The following is a 12881-nucleotide window of genomic DNA, read 5'->3' as shown; positions in this document are numbered from 1 at the left end:
ACCATAACTACATAATAAAACTCATGCCAACTATTGAAAGTCCTTTGGCTATAATAGGGAAAAAAAGCTAGACAGATGAAGGTAAGGACGAGTTAATTTGCTTGGTTTTGCCAATCAAAAGAATTTCAATCTTTTCACATTACTGGGGACCAGATAGCAAATTTTTTTTTTTGACACTTGAACATACTGTAAGTTTGGGATTTTCTGAAGGGCTGGGTTGGACTACACTACTTCTACCTCTAGAAACGAGCTCAACATGGAGGTTTAATTCACAGTTTGTTTCTTTGGCTCAGCTCTTCTTTCCACACACACAAAAAAATATGCTTGATAATGAATTTTAAGAACTCTACAGCCAGTATCATTTGTCCCCAGTTTATTGATCAATTTATATCACTCATAGGCTAAAGGAAAAAGCGATGGCACTTCCCAAAGTCTTGACTCTAAAAATACTACAATATTAAGGTGAAGCAACTCATAGAAATATTGAAAACAGGGTGGCTAAAGAATACTCGAATCATGCAAATGTGAAAAATAATGTATACTTCTTCACCCTGTTCATCCTGAAGGTACCACTGTAGGAGGCAGTGAGCAGGCAGAGCTTTGCTGATTTCTGCACCTGCAATGCCAGGGGCAAAGTGCTGGCTCAGAGAGGCTTCCTCCCACTGGCCTCAGAGCTCTTATACTTTTCACCTCCAGAGCAGGCTGAGCACTTGGGCCAAATGCCTCATTCTAGTGTAACTTTATATTAATTTTTGTTGCCAGCCTGGTAGCTGGCTTTGCACCCATTCTCCCCATTTGTCAAATAAGACACTGCTATCTTGCTAGGTGACAAAAGATGCATGGGCTTCCTTCCTTCCATTGGCTGGTTAGCTAGCGTTGCTTTCCCTGGCACACATCATTCCTGCAGCCTGGGTGCACTGTGTGTGGGACTGGAGTCAGATGCTCTCTGAGCAATTCCAGAGAAGTTATCTGGACTGCTGGGAAAGCATCACTGCATGGTGTAGTATAATACATTTTTTTCTTAATACTCATGCTATAAAGAAAACTAACATGCTGCTGATAAATTAGGAAACATTTTTTTCTTTTGTTTTCCTTTTGCAAGTGGCATAACAAAGCATTCTAAAGTGAGTTTCCAAAGACTATTTAATTCTTACATGTGGCTATAGGCAGTTTTTCTAATTTGGTTGTATTTTTTATGGAGAAATTTTCTTGTAAATAAACTTGCTCTCTAAGTAGGAAAAAAAAAAAAAAGGGAAAAGCAAAGATAAATATTTGCTTTCTGGAAAGCTTTGTGATATAGAGGAAGAATAAACTGCATTTTCCTTATGTCTATAACTAAGAAGAAAGCTAAAGAAATGATATGTTATTTAGAGGTGCTGCCCTTTGCAGTTCCCACTGACTTTGGGCTACATACCCAGGTACTTCAGTGAGAAAATTTTTTAACATGCAAATCTAAAAGTGAGAGAGAGGCTCGCTGTATTTTTTCCCTAGATTTCTCCCTTTTCAAATTTCACATTCTTTTTTAGTTGTTTGGTTTTACTGAACTCAACCAGATCTTAAAAAATTAATGCAATATTTTGTTACAGTTTTTCTTTTCAACCTAATGACTATGCTGGCTAGATTAATTCCTCAGGTTCTTTCAGCTTCTGTAAAGTAGGCACAAGAGTTAAGAAAAAAATGATAATATTGCTATATGTTACATTAATTTTATTCAGTCTTGTAGGTAATGGAAAAAAGGCTGATCCTCTAATTAATGGAGAAAGGTGTATAAGCCTTCATGTTCCTTAGGGGTTTTAAGAGGAGTCAGTGGGCTATGCATCTGCCTTTAAATGCACAGGTGTTTTTAATTTGTGTGTGTTTGTCAACTGTTTGGAACAAGTTCCTAATTTAGAAAGTCATTATGGTGTAAACATGTAGAAAAGATTTCCTCATTTATCTGGGAAAGCCAGTCCTTTGACAAGGCTGCATGACCTGACCACCTTTGCTAGCACTCCTCTTTGTAACACTGGTATGGGGTATATGGGGAATCCTCTTCTGTGACTCCAGGTCCAAGACTGGGGACATGCTTGAGGGCCTGTGACCTCACATTTAGGACCCTTCTTCACCCACACACTGGGGGCACTGAGCCTCTTTGTGCTTTGTGTAAAAGTGGATAAACCTTCCTTCAGAAGATACCAAATGTCTCATTAATATGAGATCTGTAAGACATTCCAATACTACAGAAATTAATGATATACAAGTAAATAGAAATAGTTGTTTACCTGAAGTGAAAAGAAGACATAAGGGTACATGAATAAGGAAGGTAGACATCCAATTTATTGTAAGAACACAGAAAGTTCTAAACATATATGATGGGAATGACTAAGGGAAGGAAAGATCTCTCCCTTCTCCCTTCTCTGAAATCTTCATGGCCCATGCACAGGATAACAGTTTCTATCTCTTCTCCTTTTCTAAGTTTAAGAAGAAAACTCTGTACTTCAATCAAAAAGGAGTATCTCCGATTCCTCTCCATTCCTGTGTCTTTGGCCACAGACATTACTGGACTTACTTTATTTATGGAAAATATGTTTCAGGAAGTTGGTGTTGCTCAAGTGTTTCAGCCCCTGTGCTAGATCCTTGAAAGCAAGGAATTACCAGATTCAGAGACAACTCTTAACCTTCCTTCACACCCACACAGCACGTCTCTGTTGACAGTGACAGATACTGCATCTTAATAGGGAATCTACTTCAGTCTCCAGCAGAGAAGGAAGCACTCTACTCATTAATCTCCCTCATAGTATAGTATGAACCCTTATTTACAGCTTCAGCAACATTAGCAAGCATTCCGTGTTGACATATGCACACAGTTTAGGCATGTCAGACAATATGAGCTTCTGGGGGAAGCTGCTGTTTTAATGAAGGGTTTGCCTCCTCCCCATCAGAGGGAAGTACTGCCTGTTCTACCGCTCGCCATCTGTAAAATAGTATCCCAATGGTATTCCTCATCAATCCAAATCCACACCTCTGAAACAAAATACTAATGTGTTTTGGTGAAAGGCTTCAATCAGCTAGACCTCAATGTTTAATGCTGTATCTACTTGCAAAAAAAGGTCTTGTTTCTGAAGTGATGGGCGAGAGACGAAAACCTGGAGAAAGAGCAGATGTCCATCAAAAGTGTCCTACATTTCTGTGGTGTTTAGATATATGATCTGTGTTTGGGGCCTTCGACTTATCTTCAATGGGAAGCATTGTTTTACACCACTCATCAAGAAAGAAAAAAAAATACAAATCACTTAAAACAATTTCAGAAGCTTGTATGTATTGTTGTGTTGTCTAAGGAAAATCTGATCTGGGTAAAACCAGTGCCAAGTCTTGAAAGTTCTGCAGTTGAAAGGCTAAGCTTTGAAATAATTATGTGGGGGCTGTACTCAGAAAAGTGGATAAACAAATAGCTTTGTGTTTTTACCACCTACATTTCTGAGTATGTAGTGTTATGAAATGTCTAGGTGTTAGCTGCAAGCGTATAATATGCCAAAATACAATACTGTCAACAATACAAAAGGGCCTGTTTGTTTTGAGCCAATTATCTATCCTAAGGATTAGGAATTAGTTATTTTTGTAGGGGTTAAAGAAAACTGAGTGATGCTCTGCAAAATAAAGTAATGTTTAATTTAAAAACAAATGTTGATTACAGCATTAGAGGTAAACTATACACTTGAAATATGTTGCCAGCAGTTGAAATAAAAGAAGCCGTGTGGCTGATGCATGAGACTTGGACTGAGATTAGTGAGAGTTACATTTCCTTTCTGGAATTTGCTGCCAAAAACTTCCTGCCTGTCTCTAAAAAATTCCTCTGGATCACCTTGTCCCTCCTGCTTGAACTTCATGCTCCTGGGAACAGAGACTGCCTGAACTTGCTTTCTGGTACAGAGCCACTCAGAAGAGAGCCTTGGCTTTGGTGAGGTCTTCTAATTGCTATGATGCCTTTAAGAGCATGTCTGTGCAAATGTGCTGACTCTGGATGGATTAGTACTTCTAGAGTTTGTAGCTAACATGGTTTTCCTGCTGCACATTCTTAGAGCTCATCAAGACTGGAGAGTTTGGAGGGTGAGGCAAAGACCTTTGGTCTGTTTGAAACCTTCTGTGTAAAAAGCACCTGACGATATTCTGGCACCTGAAGGAGAACAGGTTGAGGTATACTTCAGAGACTTGGACAGGTGAGTAGTTGGCTAGACAGCAATTTTCTGTCTGTGTTCTCACATTAACTACAGGAATTACAAAGGACATCTGATTTTGCTTGATTCCTCTGTACCATGTCCTGTCTTGTCAATAATACGGACTAGCTAAGCTCTTCTAGGAATAAATACTACTAGTTTCTTTTACAGGATAGACAGACTGTCATGGTTTGGGGCCAACAGGACGACACAGGAACATCCACATGGCCACTCACTCAACTCCCACACACACACACACTGGAATGAGGAGCACAAAGCTCATGGATCAAGAGAAAGGACAAGGAAGGTTCTTCACTATTTAAGGTCCCAGGAAAACAGACTCAACTTGGGGAAAAAATAATAGTTTAATTTCACACTAATCAAACACACACAGGACACAACACAAAGAGCAGTGCTTGTATGTGTTACCCCAACCCTCCCTTCTTCCCGGGTCCAAATCACTTTGTTCCTGGTTTCTCTCCCTCCTCCCCCCAGGAGGACAGGGGATGGGGGTTAGTCAGTTCACAGGCTGGTGGTTCTCGCCACGCCACCCTCCTCAGGAAGAAGGATTCCTTACAGTCCTTCCCTGCTTCCCCAAGGGGTCCCTTCCATGGGAGAGACTACTCCACGAACCTCTCCTTCAGGAGTCCTTCCCACGAGGTCCAGAGCTGCTCCAGCCTGGGCTTCGCACAGAGTCACGGGCTGCTTTGGGAACAAACTCCCCTGGCACTGGGGTCTTCCAAAGCTGCATAATTGGAGTCCACAGGCAGCAAATCCACTGGCCACAAAATCCAAGTCCAGTGGCCATGTTCACCCCTCCTGGCACGCCCAGGGAATGTTCCACCACGTTCCTCCCAAGAGTGCAGGAGTCTGACATTTCGCCGTGGGCTGCAGGGAAACTTCTGCTTGGGCACCTTCTTCTCTTCTTTCCTCACCAACCACCAGCACCGCTCTCCTCCTCCAGCACAGCTCTTCTCCCCCCAGGTGCCCCTCTGCTCAGGTGTTACATCAGTTCTTTCGTATGTTAATCGCCGAGGCGCATCTATTGTCCCTCTAATGGCTCTTTGGCTGGGCTTTGGAAGCTGGGGGAGCTTCTGAGCTGCTTTCCGAAGCCACTCCTGTGGCCCTTGCCCTGCTGCCAAAACCCCACCAAACCAAACCAGAACACAGACCCATGTGAAACTGGGAAGTAACCTGTATGTCAGGTTTACATTTAGGCTTGTGATTCTAAATCATGACTCTTGGCCTTGCACTGTTATATTAACCCATTTAAATCCAGACAGGTCTCTACCACTTTCTGTGAAATTCACTTGACCCTTTCTTTTTCACCTATATAAATTCCAGTATAGATTTTTTGAGGGATATAATCTGAAATGTTTTATTCATGGTACAAAATCATACATTAGTATCACAGCATCTGATCCTTTGAATAATGATTGCTTGAAAACAAGCTTTTTATCTGATAAAGTGCTTCCCACCTCTTTACTGGATACCAGTCATGAGCCATTACCCACCAGATAAGGGACATCCCTTAAAACGTAGGAGGATAATCTCCCTAAGTTCAAATTTATCTTAAATATTCTCTAATATTTCAGTAACTTCAGGGTTACTTGCTGTGCTTAACAGTATTAATCTGTATTGTTCTGATAGGTCTCATGGAATAAACCCAATAATTATTGATAGTCTTAATTAACAAGCAATAGCAGAGTGACTCAGGGGTGCTCTAGTTTGCCCCATTTGCTTGTATTTCCCTGTAATTTTTCTGAAAACATTCGCTACAATGAGACATATGGAAGCAGATTTCAAAGAACGCTCCTAGTGAAAGGTCTGGAGAAGAAGCCAGGTTTTCAGATCATCTGAGCACTCATCATGTAATGGACATAAACCACTCACAAGGAGATAGTGGAGTGGCTCTCCTTGCTGTTTAAAATTCAGTTCCTTTTCCCTCACCCCAAGTGCAGATGGTAGTGAGTGGTACCAAGCATTTTATTTTTCAGAAAAGGATCAATGAGAACCAAAAGTCACTGAGATTGGTGTAATTGTTATTTAACAGGGATATTAGGGAGAAATATCACTCATGGGTTTCTTTTTAGCTGTAAATTTCCAAGGACTTATAAAAATGAAATGGTCATCATTACTAGCTGCCTTTTCAGAGTGCCAAAAGAAAGAGAGATGCTACTTCAGTTCTGGTAATTTGATAACGAGTTAAAGATCCTGAAAATAACAGAAATCCCCAAAATGAACTGTGCCACATTGCCAATAAGTCTTCTTTCCAAGGACTCCCGTGGCAATGTGTAAGCACTTGGGACACTCAGGAATAGGAGAGAGGAATTAAGTAGTAGAATCACAGTGCTGTGGAGTTTGGGTAGAATAGTAGTCCTGGGGGCTCCACAGGGAGGGATCTACAAAATGGGACAAGTCTACTTGTGTTTTGGAAGGTATTCAAGACATTGAAGCTAGCTTCAAAGCCATACCAACAGCCATGGAAATAAACAAATAAAGTTTTTTAACTCAGATTCTTAGGTGGACACTGCAAATTGTGCTTGAGACCTTTACTGCTAGGTCTCCTTTGCCCTCAGTGCCAGGCAGTACTTTACACTATGACACTAGCTGGTAGCTCATTTGGCTGAGTATGTACTGATTTTGCAGGTTTGAGATACCCCTTCAGAGGTCTGCTGTGTTGTTTGAGTAATCCTGAAGGGGTATCTCCAACTTTCAGAGCAGCCTTATCTTATTCTTGGGGCAAAACACCGTATTGTTTGCTACCCTCAGCCCACAGATCTTGTGGTCTATATCCAGAGGCCAGAAGGGTGGTCAAAAGAGCTTATCTAAGGTGATGCAGATCCTTGTGGCAGAGTTGGATGCAGATGACCAAGCTACTTGACACATGGGGCTGTGCCTTCCTTAGAGCAGTCCCTGAAGAAGCCATGTTAAGTGTGTTCACCTAATAAATCTTTTTTTTTAAGTAGTAGTGAATCAAAAGGAAAAGGACTTATTACAGTAAGCCAGTCAGGGTTATGAAAAAATTATTCCTAAAAATCATATTTAACTGTTAAATTGCCCAACCTTGATTAAACTGCTTTTCTGTGTTGTGCTCCCAAATGCATAAAGACATGCTCTTTCAGACACGCACACTAACACAACCCCCCCCCCCCCCAAAACAACAATGCACTCATTTCCTGGATCACTCTGAAGGAGAAGGTGTTAGTGGGGTTTGCTTTCTACAAAAATTGTAATTTTTTTTACCAAGAAAAAAGTTTTTTTTTCCCCTGTTGTTGATAGGAAATGCAAGGTGAAAGAAGCATGGACATGAACACAGGATTTGTCACCCTCCCTAGATCCCAGTATGCAAGCTCCAGAATCTACTGTTAAATAGCAAAAGGGAAAGGGAACAAGTTCTGCCACCTCAGAACCAGCACGGGATTTGTAAGACAAGCCTTAGTATCTGTGGAAAAAATACCTAGCAGAAGTACTTGGGTACTGACAGCTTGTCTCTAGTCAGCATCCCACAGCAAAGAATTATTACGTCTTATGATTATTTTTTATTTACATACACATCAAACTGACAAAATGAGGTTTATGCTTTCTCCACTTTCTAGTTTCCAGCTGACTATCATTTTCTTTTAAGATTAAATAAGTAATTTATTGAACTGTAACATCAAGTATGTATTAGGAAATTGCTGGGTAATTTTAACTGTATCTTTTTTTAAAACATAAATCTGCATCCAAGGCCTCCAGTAACTTTGTGTGACTCTGCACCATTAATTTCTTCCAGAGTGACATTCTGATATGAGCTGAACAGATGGAATTGCAGGATTGTTCTAGCAAATTTATCATAAAAAATGCATCCGACACCTGTGTAATTTGCCTAATCATTTTCCTAATAAGCTCCCACCATTAATTATGCACGATTTCCACAATGCAATCAAGATAAAAGTAAATCTGATGACTTAATACCCTTCAAAATAATTGGTTCACCCAACACAAGGCCTCCTTTGCTTTCCATAGCCATTCCAGTTAATTAGAAAAAGGGTGCACCCTGTAGGAGTCAGCAGAATGGAGGCTGATCGCATGGTGGGAGGCAGGCCTGCTGGTTTTTTGGGCAGGAGTCAAGGATATTAACTCATGAAAGAGAGGAACGTTCTCCCCCCTCACCCCCCTGCCTCTCATCGTTGCCTCTCTACCCCCCCCTGCCCACCCCACCCAGCAGCAAACAGATGCGATTAGTGTTCTTCAGCCATCAGAAAACTGACTGCAGGACTCCGAGGGTCTAATGAGAATCAACTTTTCGGCGGCTGCTGTCTTGCGGTGCAGCCCACCTGTCACATCATTAGGTGCAGCGTGTGCCTGGAATTCACTTTGCTAAATGAGATTTACAGGCCCCAGTGAAACCCATCCTGCAGCATTCCTGCTTCAATTAGCTAAAGATTAATTGTCTGAGAAAGGGAATGAAAGTTTTACTTCAACTGACCTGAAAAAGGGGGGGGGGGGCGGTGGAGGGGAGCTGGGGAGGGGGGCAGAAAGTATGGCTCAGGTATTCCACATAGGCCTCAGGCAGTGTGGAAAAACGTGATAATTTAAAGGTGCTGCAAATTTCCTACACCTCGTCTGGATGAGTGAAATTAACTAGCACTAAAAGCTGTCAAATTAAAGGTTGACTTCCAGATATTAGCACCTTAAATGTCACCGAACATTCTCCCTCTCTCCCCTCCCCATCCTCCCCCCTTTCTCTCCCTCATCCTCTCTCCCCTCTCTCCCCCCTGCCCCCACCATTTCCCCCATCTTTTTTTTTTTTTTTTTTGCAAACATGCATGTCAGCACACCTGCACATGCACACAAACATTATCCTACTGCTGTTCCTGCTAACTGCTTGTGCGTGCTCAGGCCCAAGTCGCTTGGTAAAAACCTCTGATGTAACCATGGCTACAGAACAACTGGCAATTACAAAATTTCCTCAATTTTTAATGTTACACTAATTATGTTTGAATGTGTTTTAATGGAGAAAGGAATTGAGGAGATGAAACAGTGTTCTGTATGTAAAGAGTGGGGGGAGAGCCTGTGTCTCCCATCTTTGACAGCTTGAAATTCAAGCCCAGGAAAGGCATAGAGCACCTTGAAATTAGGTGGTGTGCCTGCGAGTGTAGAATTTACATGCTGACACGTGAAATATGTGGATTAAAGTTTGGAATCTGGATGGTGCCAGCAAAACAAGCCCACACCCGTTGACAAGTTGAGAAAAAAATTAAAAATCACAGCTTAATTTAAATCATAGAATCATTTTGGCTGGAAAAGACCTTTAAGATTATCAAGTCCAACTGCTAACCTAACACTGCCAAGTCCATCACTGAACCATGTCCCTAAGCACCATGTCTACACTTTATTTTAAGTACCTCCAGGGATGGTGACTCCACCACTTCCCTGGGCAGCCTGTTCCAGTGCTTGATAACCCTTCGGGTGGAGAAATTTTTCCTAATATCCAATCTAAACCTAGCCTGGCACAACTTGAAGCCATTTCCTCTTATCCAATCTCTCATGACTTGGAAGAGACTGATGCCCACCTTGCTACAACCTCCTTTCAGGTAGTTGTAGAGAGTGATAAGGTCTCCCTTCCACTTCCTTTACCGCAGGTTAAACAACCCCAGTTCTCTCAGTTGTTGAGTTGGGAACTGCATTTCTAGATCAAATGATGGCTCCTTGTGCTGAAGTGCCATTGCTTTGGACGTCCTGCTGGCCACATGTGGCACTTCAAATCTGAAGCTGGTTTCATGGCTTCTATTACATCTATAATTTTGAGTGAGAAATCAGTTTTCTTCTGTTCTGCATGGTTTAAAATACTGGGGGGCAAGGGGTGGTTTCCAGGCTTGCACAATGGGCAAAATTCACTGTGTGCAGAAAATTTTATGGGATCTAAAGTGCAAAACCATTCTGTTACCAACAGTACCCTAAGCCCCTAGATCTGACACATCTACTTGTGATTCATTGCAAGGCTCTGTGTCATCCAAATGCGTGTGTCATGTCTACACATTTTGAATGACACTAGCAAGTTCTTGCAGGTGAGTGCCTCCTGCCCCAACAGAGGTGTGGGTGGCACACTCTCAATGCCCCTTCTTTATTTTAATGACATGCTGTAGGGACATGTCCTGCCATCCAGATTACTCTGGGTCTGGACATCAGCCTCAGAGCTTTTGAGCAGCAGTACCTAGTGGGTACCCTGCCGGGCTGTGGTTATGGCAGGATTCTGTGCTGGTACTGGCAGAATGTCTTTAAGAGGGGTAAGATGAGGAAAATAGAAGTTAGTAAGAGAGTATCATACTCCTTCTGGCATTTTGACCTGAAGTCACAGGGATGCCATGAAAGAGGCAAATTTGAAGAGTGCTTTTTTATAAGACCCTGATTTGGTTAGATTTTACTGGAGGGCAAAAAAAGAAAAAAACCCAGTAATCAACATTTTGCATCATACTGCTCCGTCTTATTCCTTAACCTGGTAATTTAACAGGCATGCACACCCACTGCTGAAGGTGGGGTGAAGATACTGTTACAAGTTTCCTCACAGCAGTGAGCTCTCAATCCCAGCTGTGTCTTCAGCGGCATGAGCCAGCTTGATTATGCTAAAGCACCCCTGGATCCCTTACTCTTTTGTTTCATTCTACCCAGGGTTTTAAAGCTTAAACATTTGACACGCTTGGGTAGTTTCTTCTCTAATTTTATCCCAGCTGACTGTGCAATGAGTTTAACTCGGAGCCCTTAGGTGCAAGCCACTTTCCACAATGTATATTAAACCTTATAAAACTACCCGGTATGTCATTATCCAGAATATAATTACCTATATTGGAATTTGGCCAGGATACTGGGGCTAATATTGTTAGCCTTGCAAAAATTGGCATGGGACTTTTTAATGACCACATGTGGTCAGTGCCATATGTTTCTAGCTCATCTAAAGGATGGTACCTTTCACACAGCCATGCCTGCTGGAAATCACTTCAGGGTAGGAAAGCAAAAGCTCAGAGGCCATACAGGACAGACAGTTGCTAGTTCAGAGACTGATGACATCTTTGATGTGGGGCAGGGGAGAGCTCTGTAGCAAACCCCAGCGCTGCATGGCCAGGAGCTCTTGCTGACCTAAACTTTGCATACTCCCTCCCTCTCTTTTTGACAGTCCTCATGCCTTTGCAACCTAGCCTGATAAGAAGAGTCACTGCCCTTTCTGCAGATGGTGTATTTTATGTGAAGCTATTTTTTTAATCGTTCTTCATATGAGTGATTTAATCCACTGAAGATATTGGTATAGACAAGATTGGCCTAAAACCCAAACTCAATTGTAAATGTTTGATAAAGCTCTTTAATTTTTTAAGTTGCACGCGGTGTGTGCCAGACAGTCATAACACTTTCTATCAGTGAATGAGTACGCTTTAAACTAAGCTAACTTTATTATTCACATTAAACGAAAGCCTATTTAAATATTTGGTGCAACATTTCCATTTGCTCTGTATACCACTATCAAGTTTGGGACAGAAGCTTTCTCAAAGAAAAAAGGTGTAGTTTACCACTGCTCTGGCCAGTCTGATGAGACTAATTCCATCTCATTCTTCAAAATGTTAACAGAAACATAAAAGAGCATTGGTTTTTGAGTCCATCTGGCAGAATGCTGTTACGAGGTTCAAAATGCACCTTGCACTATGTTCCATTTTTCCTTATTATCCTGATGAGAAGGAGTATTCAGTACCCTCATTCTTTCTCAGTTTGTCTGTGACTTGCCTGAATTTCTACTCAAAAACACAAAGTGACTGACTCTATTTTGCTACCTGTGTGCCTGAGGTTCTCTCCCCACTCTTTTCCTTCCCACTTTCCTTTGAACCACTAAACCATATTCTCTTTAAATTGTACAATTAAACTCTCCATTTACTTTAGCCAGCAATAAAGTAGATTTTCATTATAAAACATTTGATGGTACTGCACTACTTCTGGCCTAGGTGGCTTGTTAAGGCACTAGTGGTGCTAGGAAAGTGATGACCTGCCACCTCTGTTTTAAACCTAATTCTCTACTGATTGTCAAAAGTTGTGAAGAAGAAAACAAATCCATTATTGGACAAGGACATCATTAAGGAGGTTAGCAAGGCTTCATCTTTACAGCCTTCAACTTTACAACTGCCCTTTGCTTGAGAGATCATTGTTTGGCTTTAACGATCTATCTTGCCACAGATAGTGTTTAATCTTCCTTTTTTGATTAAACTAATAGAGATGGTTTTGCCAAGTCATCTTCAAGGCTCTCTTTGCTTCACATGTCCTGGGCTTTTAACTTTGCAATGGCTTCTATATCTGAATACAAAACAAGGCTGGTATTTGTGACTTTGTTGATCTCTTTCTAATAATGACTAATGGTCAATTCATGTAATTGTGGCTCCATTTACATGTAGTGAAGATGTGGCAGATGAGCAGAAAGAAAGAAATACATATTATCAATGGTCACTGTTGTCACAGGGGTTAAGAAGCTCATAATTTCAGCATTTAGTTGCTGAACTGTGTTTATATAATTAAATGGTAGCTGTGATAAGGTAAGCCTTTTCCAGATATCCTTGTTGAGAAGATACAAATTCCTCTTACTTCCTGTTTACATCACAGTGACAGGTTGTTTACAGGCCCCCCAGACCTGGTGTGTATTTTGCAGCTGGGAATAAGCTCATCACAGGT

The sequence above is a fragment of the Apus apus genome, chromosome 1 (genome assembly GCF_020740795.1).
Source record: "Apus apus isolate bApuApu2 chromosome 1, bApuApu2.pri.cur, whole genome shotgun sequence".
NCBI classification, from domain to species: domain Eukaryota; kingdom Metazoa; phylum Chordata; class Aves; order Apodiformes; family Apodidae; genus Apus; species Apus apus.
This window is presented reverse-complemented; position numbering follows the sequence as displayed.